The 14,056-nt window shown below is 39.8% G+C and overlaps 1 protein-coding gene and 1 non-coding gene across 29 annotated transcripts in view; one reads left to right on the forward strand and one right to left on the reverse strand.

Moving 5' to 3' along the window:
• Window positions 1-4,290, reverse strand: part of LOC100737115 — a 77,139-nt gene extending 72,849 nt beyond the window's left edge. The window contains exon 1 of the transcript XR_002338203.1: window positions 3,998-4,290. This is a non-coding gene — a transcript (uncharacterized LOC100737115). The remainder of the gene's footprint in view (window positions 1-3,997) is intronic.
• LRRFIP2 (LRR binding FLII interacting protein 2) overlaps window positions 803-14,056 on the forward strand; it is a 123,457-nt gene continuing 110,203 nt past the window's right edge. For 19 of the 28 annotated variants that reach the window (XM_021071625.1, XM_021071637.1, XM_021071636.1 and 16 more), the window contains exon 1: window positions 4,492-4,611. The gene's annotated coding sequence lies outside the window, so the exon portion shown is untranslated. Of the gene's footprint in view, window positions 3,869-4,316; window positions 4,612-4,766; window positions 4,917-14,056 lie in introns of those variants that run through there. The other 9 variants (XM_021071626.1, XM_021071653.1, XM_021071652.1 and 6 more) reach the window with 9 other exon arrangements.

A 14,056-nucleotide genomic window follows, 5' to 3' on the forward strand; every position in this document is an offset into this window, starting at 1 on the left:
CAATGTAGTCTGTGATCTCCATGACACAGCTCATGGCAACGGCAACACCGGATCCCTGAGCCACTAAGAGAGGCCAGGGTCGACCCTGCTCGCCCTAACGAATACTAGTCAGATTCATTTCCGCTGTGCCTCAACGGGAACGGAACGCCCTTCATTCTTTTTTAATAGCAATCTCTTTGAGGACATTTCAGTGGTCAGAAGATGTATGAAAACACACACATATACAGGTTGTATAAATTTACAGGTTTATTAGGGAAGGATGGCATGGAATAGTATGAGCCAAAAAAAGCAAAAATCTTGCAAATGAATCACTTTTAAGTGTGTTGACCCATAGAAGTTTTTAGTAAATCTATTATTCCATACAAGCACCCTGGCAAGTTTACTGATCTTGCCATGTGCTGATTTAGAAAGGGAGAAGAGCCAGATATAATAGAAATGAATTGTTGAAAAATGGTAAATTTTAATATAATGAAACATAAAAGGAAACTAAAAATTGAAAGATAGCAAGATGTCAATTTCTTAAAATGTATTTTAGGTATGTAAGATGCTACCAATGGGGTAAACTGGGTAAAGAGTACATAGGACCTTTCTGTAATATTTTTTAACTTCCTGTGAGTCTATAACTATCGCCCCCCCAAAAAAAATTTTTAAAAAATAGTAAATCAAGGTGAAAAAGAATCTTTGAAAAGAACTTAAAGCAAATATACATAGAGATTATTGTTTTGCTAGGTTTCTATAGTCTTGTTAAGGAGTTAACCAGAATTTTTTTTTTTTTTTTTTTTTTTTTTTTGCTTTTTAGGGCCACACCTGAGGCACATGGAAGTTCCCAGGTTAGAGGTCAAATCAGAGCTACAACTGCCAGCCTACGCCAGAGCCACAGCAATGCGGGATCTGAGCTGTCTCTGCAACCTACACCACAGCTCATGGCAATGCCAGATTCTTAACCCACTGAACAAGGCCAGGGATTGAACCTGCAACCTCATGGTTCCTAGTCAGATTCATTCCATTGCACCACAACGGGAACTCCTAGCATCCTATTTTTAATGTGTGAACTAACATTTTCCAGAGATGTGTGTAGAGTGAAACATAGTATTGTGTTTGTAAAAGTCAATTTTGTAAAAAACCACAAAAATGAGTACTTGTTCTTGAGGAAGGAAAATTTTTATTTCTTGACATCATCAAAGAAAAATGTGAGGGATCTGGTATGAAAAGAACAAAAATGTACAGATCCTACCACCTCATTCCTCAAAACTGTATAAACACTTTCAAAATTTTCCTTCGTCTATTAATCTGTCCCTAGAGCAGCCAGCCCACACAGACCTGGGGGCATTCAAATGTCAGAATATTCCATAAATATCTGGGAACACATATTTTTGGCAAAAAGAAATCATTTAACATGCAGGGAAAGACTGCTTGTGAAATAGTTCAGAGTGATACATTCAGTCAGGATCCCCTTGCAATGACAAAATTAGAGCATCATTCTTATAACATTCTTGGGAACATTCAAAAGACCTATGACATCATGAACTCTTAAAACAAGAGGATTTTTTTTTAATTGAAGTACAGTTGATTTACAATGCTGTGTTAAATTCTTCTGTACAGCGAAGTGATTCAGATATATATGTATATGTATGTATACATTCTTTTTAAAATATTCTTTTCCATTATGGTTTACCATAAGATATTGAATATAGTTTCCTGTGCTATACAGTAGAACCTTATTCTTTATCCCTTCTATACATAAGAGCTTACATCTGCTAACCCTACACTCCCACTCCATCCTTCCCCCTAGAATTGTTTTTTTGGGTGCCAAATGGATGGCAAGTATCCTATAGTGAGAGATGTAAAAACAGAGAAGTTCCAGGAGTTCCCCTATGGCTCAGTGGGTTAAGGATCAGTGTTGCCACTGCAATGGCCCTGGTTACAGCTGTGGCGCATGTTTGATCCCTGGCCTGGGAACTTCTGCACGCTGAGAGTGGGGCCAACAAAACACAACAAAATGAAACACAGAAGTCCTAAAACTGCCTCTTACCACTCTACCTTCAAAAAAATTTATATCTATATCTATATCTATGTATCTTTCTTTTTATGGCCATACCTGCAACATATGGAGGGAGGTTCCCAAGCTAGGGGTCAAATCTGAGCTGCAGCTGCCAGGCTACGTACACCATAGCCACAGCCACACCAGATGTGACCTACATGGCTGCTTGGTTACATCCGAGGCCAGAGATAGAACCTGCATCCTCATGGACACGGTGTAGGGTTCTTAACCCACTGAGCCACAACAGCAACTCCATATTTTCATAATAAAATGATAAAAGTGACATAGGTTACTTCATTTACATTTCCCTCTTAGATATTAAAGTACAGCAACATGGCTTAAAGTAAAAGGGGAATTAGAGCCAGAGAGACTAGAGTTCAAATTCTCTTTCAGACACTAGTTTTGTTACCTTAAGTGTGTCATAATTTCTCTAAATCTCAAAGTCTTTGTTACTAAAATGGGTATAATAACCCCCATGGCTCAAGCTTGGTCCTGGTTACTAAAAGGGATAATATACTGAAGTGCTTAGTAAGATGCTGTGCAAATAGTAGGTACTCAATAAGTGTGACCTTTCTCCCAGTTTTCCAAGAACACATAGCAAAACATTTCCTTCTCTTTTAGTTTGGGATGAGCCAAAACAGTGACTAAGGAGTAAATTTTTAAAAAGCAAGTGAATCTACACCTAATATAATCTAAACAAACTTTCCATTAAGTATGCAGTTATGTAACTGAAATTTAATAAACATTATTGGATGCAGTGGCATTATTCAGAAACCTGAATAGGTCCTCTTCTGCAAGTCTGCCTTTTATTTTATCTTTGACTGATTTAGCAAAATATATCATTAATCCCTTTATTCAGATTATAACATAGTATGATCCCTTGAGAAGATTAAGGCTCTCTTGATGTCAGATAAAAACCGTAGTTTCTTTTCTTTTTTTCTTTTTAGGGCCACATCTGACACATATGGAGGTTCCCAGGCTAGAGGTGGAATCAGAGCTGTAGCTGCTGGCCTAAGCCACAGCAACGCAGAAAGGCCAGATCTGAACCGTTGACCGAGACCTACACCACAGCTCATGGCAACTCAGGATCCTTAACCCAATGAGCGAGGCCAGGGATCGAACCTATGTCCTCATGGATGCTAGTCAGATTCGTTTCCGCTGAGCTAAGACGGGAACTGCCCCAAACCGTAGTTTCAATGTTTGCTCGTGTGTCTAAGAAAAATAGTGACATGGAAAGAGAAACAGTGAGAAATTAAAGGCTGCTTTTCAAGGCTGATGGTATGGTAATTCTCTTGTGATGAAGACACCTGTTGATGCCTCACTACCTAGAGACCTTAAGTACCATAATTCATGCCTTGAACCTTGAAGTTCCATACTCTAGTTCTCAAGGACTCTAAAGGGTGACCAAGCCTTCTGAAATCGCCAAAGGGGGCAACAGAGAAACAGCCCTTAGAAGGCATTAGAGCCAGGTTCTTAGCATTGAACTGTGGGCTTATTCAGGGGGTTCTAGAACCCACAGTCCCTGGATGTCAAGTTGTGGTATTTTATGCCATTTCCCCAGGCGGCTTCTCAACTACCACTTCCCTCTAGATGTCTTCTCTAGACGTCCTACCCTGCCAAAGAGGTCTCGCCCACGTAATCGCTCGTCACTTTGGTGATTTCTTGCGGAGCCTTACCATAATCTGTCATTATCTTGTGTGTTTCAATGTCTACCCCACTAGAAGATGACCTCCCCAAAGAGCAGGACGCTGGACTTTCTACAGTGCCTTGAACCTGGTGGATCTCAAGAGATACTTCCGGAATGAAGGACAGATCTGTGTCCATCAGGTATTTAACGGACTTTACATTCTCTCCCCCTTGTCCCCAGCATTCTTCTCTGAAAATCATTTCATAATCATTCGTTTTGGAAATGAAGCTTTCAGCATTTCAACCACACCCACCCACCTTCGTTCCTACCTTTGGAACTGTCACCCTGGCAGTTAGAGGTGACCAGGGCGGGTGCAGCCTTGAATTCACATTTCCAGCCCGGGTACTGGGGGCGGAGGGGCTGGGCAGGCCCCGCTAGCCCAAACAAGCCACCTCGAGGCCGCCGGGGCCTTGGGGCCTTCGCCCCACCGGCGGTCGCGCCTCTTGCCACTAACCCAGCGCAATCCCAGAGACTTGCAGAGGCAAGGGACTCTTCCCTTGGGTTGCGCGCAGCTGGCCGCGGGGAATCAATCCTGTCTCGCAGCGCGCGCCGCCGCGGCCACAACTGCTTCCGGGTGAGCGGGTCGACGACCCTTTGGCCCCGCCCCTCCTCCGCCTCCGCCGCCCGCCGCTCGGGCTGCGGCTCCTCCCGGGGCCGGTTCCCGCTGTCTCAGCTGCGGCGCCGAGGGGACACCGGCGTGAGTGACTGACCGGCCGCTGGCGCCGGGAGCTGCCGCATCCAGCCTGGCCCGCCTGGTTGGGTCCTTGGGAACGAGGCTGCCCTCCGCGCCCCTCGCCCTTCGTTCCGGCGGGCTCCCGGCCGGCAAGCCGCGGTCCGGCCCTTCTCGGGCGGCGCCGCAGCCACAGTCTGCTCCCGGAGACAGGTAAGGGCCGCTCCTCCTGCTGGTCCGGGGGAGAGCGGGGAGCGGGGGCCCCTCCTCGGCCTCTGCAGCCAGGCGAGGTCCGCTCTGCCACTGATCCCTGCTGGGGGTCGGGCCCCCGGCGGGTCCTGGGTCGGGGTCGCCCCCTGCCTGCCGCGTCCTCCGGCATCTCGCCTGGTCTCTAACGCGCACCCTCCCTCCACCAGAGGGGACGGTGTTGCTCCCATTGTGGGAGAAAAGGAATTGGGCCGCTGTCTGTCCGCTTCGGCTGCTCTAGGCGCCTTCTCCTGGGACTCGGCACTCTCTCGGTACTGTCCCCGGCCCCGCACCCCGGAGAAAGGTGTCAGGCCAGTGGAGGGAGGAGCATTTTTATGTTTTTTTTTTTTTTTTTTTTTTTTTTCCCCTCCTTGAACCGAACTGAAGCTTGGGTATAAGAGGCGCTTGCTAAGAGTGTCGGGGTTAATGCTTGACTAATGCGAGGTGTCATTCACATCCAGATTGTTAAATTATATAGTTCTACCTAGGCCTGCTTCTCTTACCTGTGGATATCCCGCAGGAAGCAGGAGGACCTAAGGAAAACCATCTCTTTCTTGGGGTGGGAAGAGGGGAGGGAAGTTCAAGTGTTTGCTCTACTTTTTCCACCATGAGAGATACAAATATCAGACTGTGGAGATCTGGCCAGGAAAATACTGTATACTAAACTTTAACTGTTTGTAGCTCATTTTCTTTGGCTTTCCATTTAATGACTCAGCATTTCTGCTGCAAACAGAAAAACTGTAGAGTAGGTTTGATTGATTAAAGGATAAAGATAACAGTGCCCATGACTTTTCTATGGCATCACACTGGGAATGTGGATGCAGTAATGGAATCAGAGAGATGGAGAACAGGATGTGGGTGGATTAGTTGTTTTGTTTTGTTTTTTTTTTAATACTTTAAAAATTTTTTATATTGGAGTATAGTTTGATTTACAAGGTTGTGTTGATCAGTTCTTAATCAGTGTTCAAAATGACATTGTTAAAAAAAAAAGGAAAAAGAAAGGGAGTTCCCGTCTTGGCATAGCAAAAACGAATCCGACTAGGAACCATGAGGTTTGCAGGTTCTATCCCTGGCCTTGCTCAGTGGGTTAAGGATCCCGTGTTGCTGTGAGCTGTGGTGTAGGTCACAGGTGCCGCTCGGATCTGGTCTTGCTGTGACTGTGGTATAGGCCATCAGCTGTAGCTCAGATTAGACCCCTAGCCTGGGAACCTCCACATGCCGCACAGGTGCCACCCTAAAAAGCAAAAAAAAGAAAGAAAAGACATTGTTTCAACATAACCTTTTATTTTGGGGGTCAATCTGTATGGAAAGGTGCAGTTGTTGGAGAATGCAGTGTTGCAGTTTAGAGTTAGTTGGCAGGGCCTTGAAGTTTGCTGTTGTTTGAAGGTCTTGCAGAATTAACCCTGTTTAACCAACATCATGCTGTGTTTAACACATATAGAGATGATGACCCAGAATTTTAGAAAGTATGATTCATTTAGGAAGTTAGGTCACTCACTTTGTGAATCATTGATATGGAATAGGGGAAAGCTAGAGGTTTGTTACCACCTGTTAATTAGATGCTTTCATTCATAGGAAGTGTTGTGTTAATGCTTTATTAGGTAGTTGCTCCATATTTATTGTCATGACGTATGGTAAAGAAATGAAAAGTGAACTTTTGCAGAATGTTGGGATTTAGACTACTTTGTTAGTTCCTAAATGGATTGTTGCGATTTTACCCTTTTTTTCCTTTTTGCCAGATGTGGAAAGATAAATGTCTAGAAACAAAATAAATGTTAGTGAAAAAGAGCGCTACTGTCTTTAAGTTAGGAAAAACTTCACTGAAAGGATCTATGATACACAGAACAGTCTTTTGAATAAAAGACCTTACCCATTTTTGGGAAATCTATCCGTAAAAGTATAGAATGAGATTACACTGAGTTCACTTTTACATTCTGTTATAGAAGAAAATGTATATTGAAGTATTGATTTATTATTGGAATGAATTCACTTTAAACTAGAAAAAAACCTTTTATTGCTCAAATGTAATTTGATCATTTTGGCTTTTAAAGTGTTGTTAAAGCAAAATGACTTTGAATCACAGAATTCTTTTTTTTTTTTTTTCAATTTTTTAATTTTTATGGCCACACCCACAGCATATGGAAGTTCAGGGATTGAATCCGAGTTGCAGCTGTGACCTAAGCCAGAGCTGTGGTAATGCTGATCCTTTAATCCACTGTTCTGGGCCTGCAGTCAAACCCTCACTTCCACAGCAAATGAGCCACTAAAATTGAATTCTTAACCTACTGTACCACAGTGCGAACTCCTGAATCACAGAGTTTTTGATACTCTTAGCTTTGTTTTCTTTTTGGAATTCAACTTAATTTACCTTGTTTTGATTTACAAAGAACTTTGATTAGTTATTATTTATAAAGTAATGGTCAGTTTACCCATTGATCTTGCTTAGCAATTCCCTTAATTCTTTGACAGAATTTTTGACATTTTATCTCATTTGGCTATCCATTCTTATATTCAGAGTGTTCCCTAATGTTGCTTTTGACTTTTGTCCAGCTAATAGTGACTTAAGAGTTTCAGTTTCCAGTGAACAGAGATTCCCTTTTGGAAAATCCCTTGTGGAAACCACCTGAACTGATGGTCTTGATGGATAGATATGCAGGAGAATCCTTCTAATGTCAGGATTTAAGCATCTTCATAAAGAAGGAAAACTGATTTGGAGAATATATTTGGCAAAGTAGATTCATTTTCTCTCAAAACAAAAACAGATCTTTAGAAATGAGAGGGAGGGAGCAGCTTCTTACAAAGCTCTTTGTGAATTGTTTACACTGCTTCTAGTGTGAAAAGGAACAGAATTGATGATATATAGGAAAAAAATTTCTCCCTGCTGGGCATGTTGATGAGGATCATTTTAGAGGAAATAGTTCTTCTGTTCTCACCATAGGTGCACTTTCTTCTGCACCTACAAAGGAGAGGCAGTTTCATAGCCTTTTCCTTTTAGGTAGTTGCTTTCTCTTTGGAGGATCTGACTGGAGAAATGGTCCTTTAACTGGAAAAATGTATCACCTTATTCGGTTTGCAAATAAAGACTTTTTGACCATTGTTCAAAACTCAACTTATAAAACTTCAGAAGGAAGGAATTGAGCAAAATTTACTCTGTGAGTAAAATAACCTTGCCTTTTCCTCCATTTTTTTCCCTTTAAAATAATAGATAGGACACTGTTAGAAATGATTTTTGTGTTGCACGTTGTATTTTCACTCCAAAAACTTTTTGGACTGCAATAAATTAGGCCAAACTTAAAAGGAATAGAACATTGGGCTAAAAACTGGATTTATGTATGCTAATACTTCCGCATTTGTTCTATGATATTTTATGGGGGGAAGGAGAGGATTCTGTTTCTTGGAGAAGGTCTGAGATCTGCTCCATATGCATGCTTTTATTTTGGTCTAGTGGTAGGGAGAGCAGTAGATAAGAGTATAAGTGATGCAGACATAGAGAACAGACTTTTGGTTGCCAAGGCAGAGGGGCAGGGAGAGGGATAGACAGGGAGTTTGGAGTTAGTAGACACAAACTATAACATTTAAAATGGATAGACAAGAGTGCTACTGTATACCACAGGGAACTATATCCAGTCTTCTGGGATAAGTCATAATGGAAAGAATATGAAAAGGCAGGTATATATGTGTATAACTAAGTCACTTTGTTGTACAGCAGAAATTAGCACATTGTAAATCAACTATAATTTCTAAAAAAATCTTAAAGTGTACAAGTGGTAAAGAAGAGGGAAGAAATGGCAGATAGAAGAGTATAGTCACTTCATGGGTTCAATAGATTTTGTGGGACTTTTTAAAACTGATAAAACATTCAAAAAGAGTGTTATATGGTGAAAAGGAGTTTCCCTTCCACAATAAACTCCTGGGCTTTTCCTCCCCCCTTAATCCAAGCAACCACTCTTAATGGTTTCCTGTGTATCCCACTCCAAGTTTTCTCTTACATTTGTAATCATAGAGGTTTAGAAGAAATATCCTGTACTTTTTATTCTTATTCTTACCCTTGATATGTCTTAGAAATCATTCTATATTAGCACATATGTCCATCTAATTTTTTAAAAAGATTTGATGTTTTGCCTAGTGTAGATGAACCATAACTTGTTCATTTTCCATAATTTAACATTCTCTATTAATAGACTGGGTGGTTTTTAGCTTCTACTAACATGGCTATAATGAACTCTGCACTAGTGCCTAAGTGTGTATACGGAATCTATTTCTGAAAATGTGATTGCAAGGTTGGGACTTAAATTATGAAATTTAAAAAGTATTTCAAATGTATATTGGGATTTTATAACAGTAGTTAACTTTTTTCCTAACCTTGTAGAAAGAGGAGAAAAAGCTTTTAATTACTATGTATTCTTTATCTTCCTTATAATTTAAAATATATACTTAAATATATCTTATAAGGTAATTTTAAGCATTTTGGGGTGACAGCTGGATAATTTTATTTGTACTGGTAAGGATAATAATACCATACCTTAGAGACTGTGTCGTTATAGATGAACTACTTCGTTTATGTTTGGTAATACTAGTTAAATGAGTGCTTTTTGTAGTAGCCTGATTGTTGTAGGATTTTATGACCAGTATCAATTAAAAACATTGTATATAGTTTCACTTCTTGCCCTGAAGAAGTCTTCTGCTCTATTATTAGTCACATGGGAAATAGTGGCCCACCTTCTGTCTTCCTTTATCTTCTGCATCATAGTTTATTCATAATAAAATAAACCTCTGTGGAGTTTGAGATCCAAAAATCCTTTTGAAAACCAGAGTGCCATTGATGGATTAATTTCTCAGGGCAGAAAGTAGGTACTGATTCAGTCTTTATACTGTAAAAGTGCTTGTGAGCAGAATAAGAGAGGTTTATGCTCCTAATTTCAGTGTTTTACAGCTCACTCATGACCAGAAGGAGGTTCAGAAGTCTTTGTCCTTTTAAAATGAGAGGGAAAAAAGAAGTGCTGGGGGACTAACATATGAGGATGAAGTTGGAACTTGTGAGTGGCCGTTTCCCTGGCTGGTGCCCAGAGTCTATTTTGAGGCCTTGTCAAAGCTCGCCTGACAGAACCTACCACATAACTACACTCTGTCCTGGCCCCGCTGCAAGTAAGGAAGGCCTGCGGTTTAGGAAAAGTGGCAACCACAGAAGAGGGAGCATTTAAAGGACATTTGCCATCAGAAGATTAAGGCTAAGTTTTGGGGTGAAAATGTGCTTAGCATGCATATCCTAGGATCCAGTTTTGTTTTATTTTTTTGTCTTCCCTTTTAAAGAAATGAGCACGATTAAGGAAAACTAATGAGGATAGCATTTTAGAAAAATGTGCACAAGGAGGAGCACAGGATTGTACCAATATTGATGTCATGTCTGGTTCTGAGACTTTTTGGCAAGGATCAGTCAAATGTTTTAACAACAGGGGAAAAACATTACTGTTACCCACATAGGAGGCCATGTCCCGAGTTGAAATAGCAGCTTAATTCTAAGACCTTCACACTTGTCATTGGGGTCAAAAGGACACTGGGAAGGATGGGCTATTTTACAGGATTATTTTGATTAAACAGAGAAATTAGCTTCTTCCCAAATTCTCATTCTCTTCTTCCCATAGACCTGTACAGTAATATGTGTAATATCAAGAAGTTATCTCTTCAAACTCTTGGTTATTATCAGATGCTGTGTACCAGCATAGCTGCCTTTCTGTACCATGTGCCTTCTTATGAAAACCTTGGTGTTTCTGTACTTAGTAAAGTGCTTGAGTTTGAAGTTCTCCAACTGATCTCACTTCTTAGGCTAAAAAGCTGTTAAAGAGTTTAGTGCTCCACTTTTTTGATCAAGGTTCATGTCACCATATTATCTGCAGCCATGTGGCAGAGGTTGTTTGAAGAATTTGGCATACAGACTTAATTCATAGATGCAAAACCTGTAGCTGGTTTCTTTTCATTTGAGGAAACTGAGTTTTTCCTTGACCTCAGCCATTTGGATTGTTAGCATTTGATGATGATGATGTGTTTAGTATTCAGTGTGAGGAAAATATAATTGAAGTATTTTTCTCTCATCTCTACTCCTATTATCTGGTTTATTGCCTTATCTTATAACCCTTCTCTATCTCAGCCTTCCCCTCCTCTTCCAAAAAAAGAGTGAGATTAGAACAGAGGAGAGGGGAGAGAGCGGAAAAGAGGTTGGGAAAACCTTGGAGTGCAAGTGCTTATCAGGGTATTTTTATTTTCTCAGAAGTGGATTATTAAAACCCTTCTTTAGAAATCATAGTTATCTTTGTCCATTGTTTTCAATTTGAAACCTTCATTATGAACATCAAAATTTTAACTAGTTTTGATATAAAATGTCTTTACTCCTTTAGGAAACAAATTTAAGTCGTTTATTCTGATCAGTTTGTTATTCTTTCTACATCTCCCACTTTCTTCAATAGAAACATTTTAACAGCTAGGAGCAGTTTTTTGACATCTGGTTTCTAAGAGTACACTGTGTATAGAGGATTAGGATGTTAAAATAGTTATTTCTCTGTTAAATGGTTTAATCATTTATTATAAGAAACAGTATAATTCTTGTATTTATTATAATTTATTGTGTTATTTATTGTATAATTACAGTATAATTAGTAAGCTTCCATGTTGCTTTAAAAAAAAAAAAAGTATTTCAGTTAAATGATCCAAGGATTATAGGATTAAAAGTAGAAAAGAATCTATTTTAGATTTAAATTAGATGATTTTTCCCCAATCAGGATATCATTCTAAGTGGATAAGTCAAGGAAATGAGAGGGCTGCTGTCCTCCTTTCTTACTACACTCATCCTTTGCTCTCTACCCAGAATGGTTTTCTAATTGTTAAAATATACATAACGTAAAATTTACCATTTTCAACATTTTGAAGTACACAATTCAGTGGTATTAAGTACATTCATATTGTTGTCCAGCCATCACTACCATCTACCTCCAAAACTTTTTCATCCTTCCAAATTCAAACTCTGTGCTCCTTAAACAATAATCTTCATTCACTGCAGCTCCTGGTATCCATATTCTACCTTCTGTCCCTGTGAATTTGACTACTCTAGGTACTTTAGATAAGTGGACTCATATAGTATTTGTCTTTTTAAAAGTAGTTTATTTCCCTTAGCTTAATGTTCACAAGGTTCATCCATACTGTAGCATCTATGAGAATTTCACTCCTTTTCAAGGCTGAATAATATTTCATTATATATAGATATAGATTTTTTGTTAGTTTTTTGCTTATCCATTTGATTGTTGTTGGACATTTGGGTTGTTTCTACCTTTTGGCCATTGTGAATAGTGCTGCTCTGAACACAAGTGAATATCTGTTTGAATTCCTGCTTTCATTTCTTTTGGGTGTATATCCATAAATAGAATTGCTGGGCCATGTAGTAATCCCGTGTTTAATCTTTTGAATAGTTGCCCTACCGTTTTTAAGAGCAGCTGCACCATTTTACAGTGTACAAGTGTTCTAATATTTCTTCATCCTTGACACACTTCTCTTTTTTTCTTTCTTTTTTTTTTTAATAATCGCCATTCTAATGGGTGTGAGGTGTTATCTCATTGACTTGTATTTCCCTAATGATTAGTGATGTTGAACATCTTTTCATGTGCTTGTTGGCTATTTGTGTATCCTCTTTGGTGAAATATCTTTTCAAGTCATTTGACCATCTTTATTTATTTATTTATTTAGTTAGTTAGTTTTTTTGGTCTTTTTGCTATTTCTTTGGGCCGCTCCCTCGGCATATGGAGGTTCCCAGGCTAGGGGTTGAATCGGAGCTGCAGCCACCGGCCTACGCCAGAGCCACAGCAACGAGGGATCCGAGCCGCGTCTGCAACCTACACCACAGCTCACAGCAACGCCGGATCGTTAACCCACTGAGCAAGGTCAGGGACCGAACCCGCAACCTCATGGTTCCTAGTCGGATTCGTTAACCACTGCGCCATGACGGGAACTCCTCATTTGACCATCTTTGAATTGAGTTTTGTTGTTGATGAGTTTTGGGGGTTCTCCATATATTCTGGATATTAATCCCTTATCAGATATGATTTGCAAATATTTTCTCCTATTCCATGGGTTGCTTTTTTTACTCTTGATAGTTCCTTTAATAAACAACAGTTTTAAGTTTTGACGAAGTTCTCTTCATCTAATTTTTCTTTTGTTGCCTGTGCTTTTGATGTCATGTCCAAGAAACCATCACTAAATCCAGTGTTAGGAAGCTTTTTGTGTAAGGACAGTTTTAGCTCTTGTATTTATTTGTTTGACCTACTAAGGAGTTAATCCTTTGCATATGAATATCCAGTTTTACCAGCACCATTTGTTGAAAAGACTGTCCATTCCCCATTGACTGATTTTGACACCCTTTGTTGAAAATCATTTAGCCATATATGCCAGGTTTATCTGGGGGTCATCTGTTACATTCTGTTGGTCTATGTGTCTCTCTTTATGCCAGTAACATATAATTTTGGTTATGGTAGCTTTCTAGTAAGTTTCTAGTAAGTTTGTTCTTCTTTTTCAAGATTTTTTTGGCTATTTGGGGTCCCTTAAGATTCCATAGGAGTTTTAATGTTAGGATAAGTTTTTCTACTTTTGCAAAAAAAAATCACTGGGACTTAATAATGATTGCATCGAATATGTAGATTTCTTTGGGTTGTACTGACATTTTAACAATACTAAGATTTCCAGTCCATGAACAGGAAGTGACTTTTTTGTCTTTTTTTAGTGCCCCACCTGTGGCATGTGGAGCTTCCCAGGCTGGGGGGTCTAATTGGAGCTGCTGTAGGGTCTGGCCTACGCCACAGATCATAGCAACACTGGATCCTTAACCCACTGAGCGAGGCCAGGGATCAAACCCACAACCTCATGGTTCCTAGTCGGATTTGTTTCCGCTGCTCCACAATGGGAACTCCTAGGAAGTGACTTTCTATTTTTTCATAGCTCCTTTAATTCCTTAATGTTAAACTACATTGTTAAAACTATAACATTTTGTAGTTTTCATTGTACAGATCTTTTGCCTTCTTGGTTAAGTTTATCCTGGTATTTTATCCTTTTTTTACTTTTGTAAATGGCGTTTTCTTTCTTTTTCTTTTTTAAAGATCTTTATTATCTGTCTGTCTGTCTTTTTTTGTCGCCCCATAGCATATGGAGTTCCTGGGCTTGGATCAGATCCGAGCTGCAGTAGCGACCTACACTGTAGCTGCAGCAATGCCAGATCCTTTAACCCACTACGCTATGCTAGGGGTTGAACCTGTGTCCTGATGCTGTAGAAATGGTGCAGATCCTGTTGTGCCACAGTGGGAACTTCTATTTATTTTATTATAGTTGATTTACAGTGCTGTGCCAATTTCTGCTGTACAGCAAAGTGACTCAGACA

The sequence above is a fragment of the Sus scrofa genome, chromosome 13 (genome assembly GCF_000003025.6).
Source record: "Sus scrofa isolate TJ Tabasco breed Duroc chromosome 13, Sscrofa11.1, whole genome shotgun sequence".
NCBI lineage: Eukaryota > Metazoa > Chordata > Mammalia > Artiodactyla > Suidae > Sus > Sus scrofa.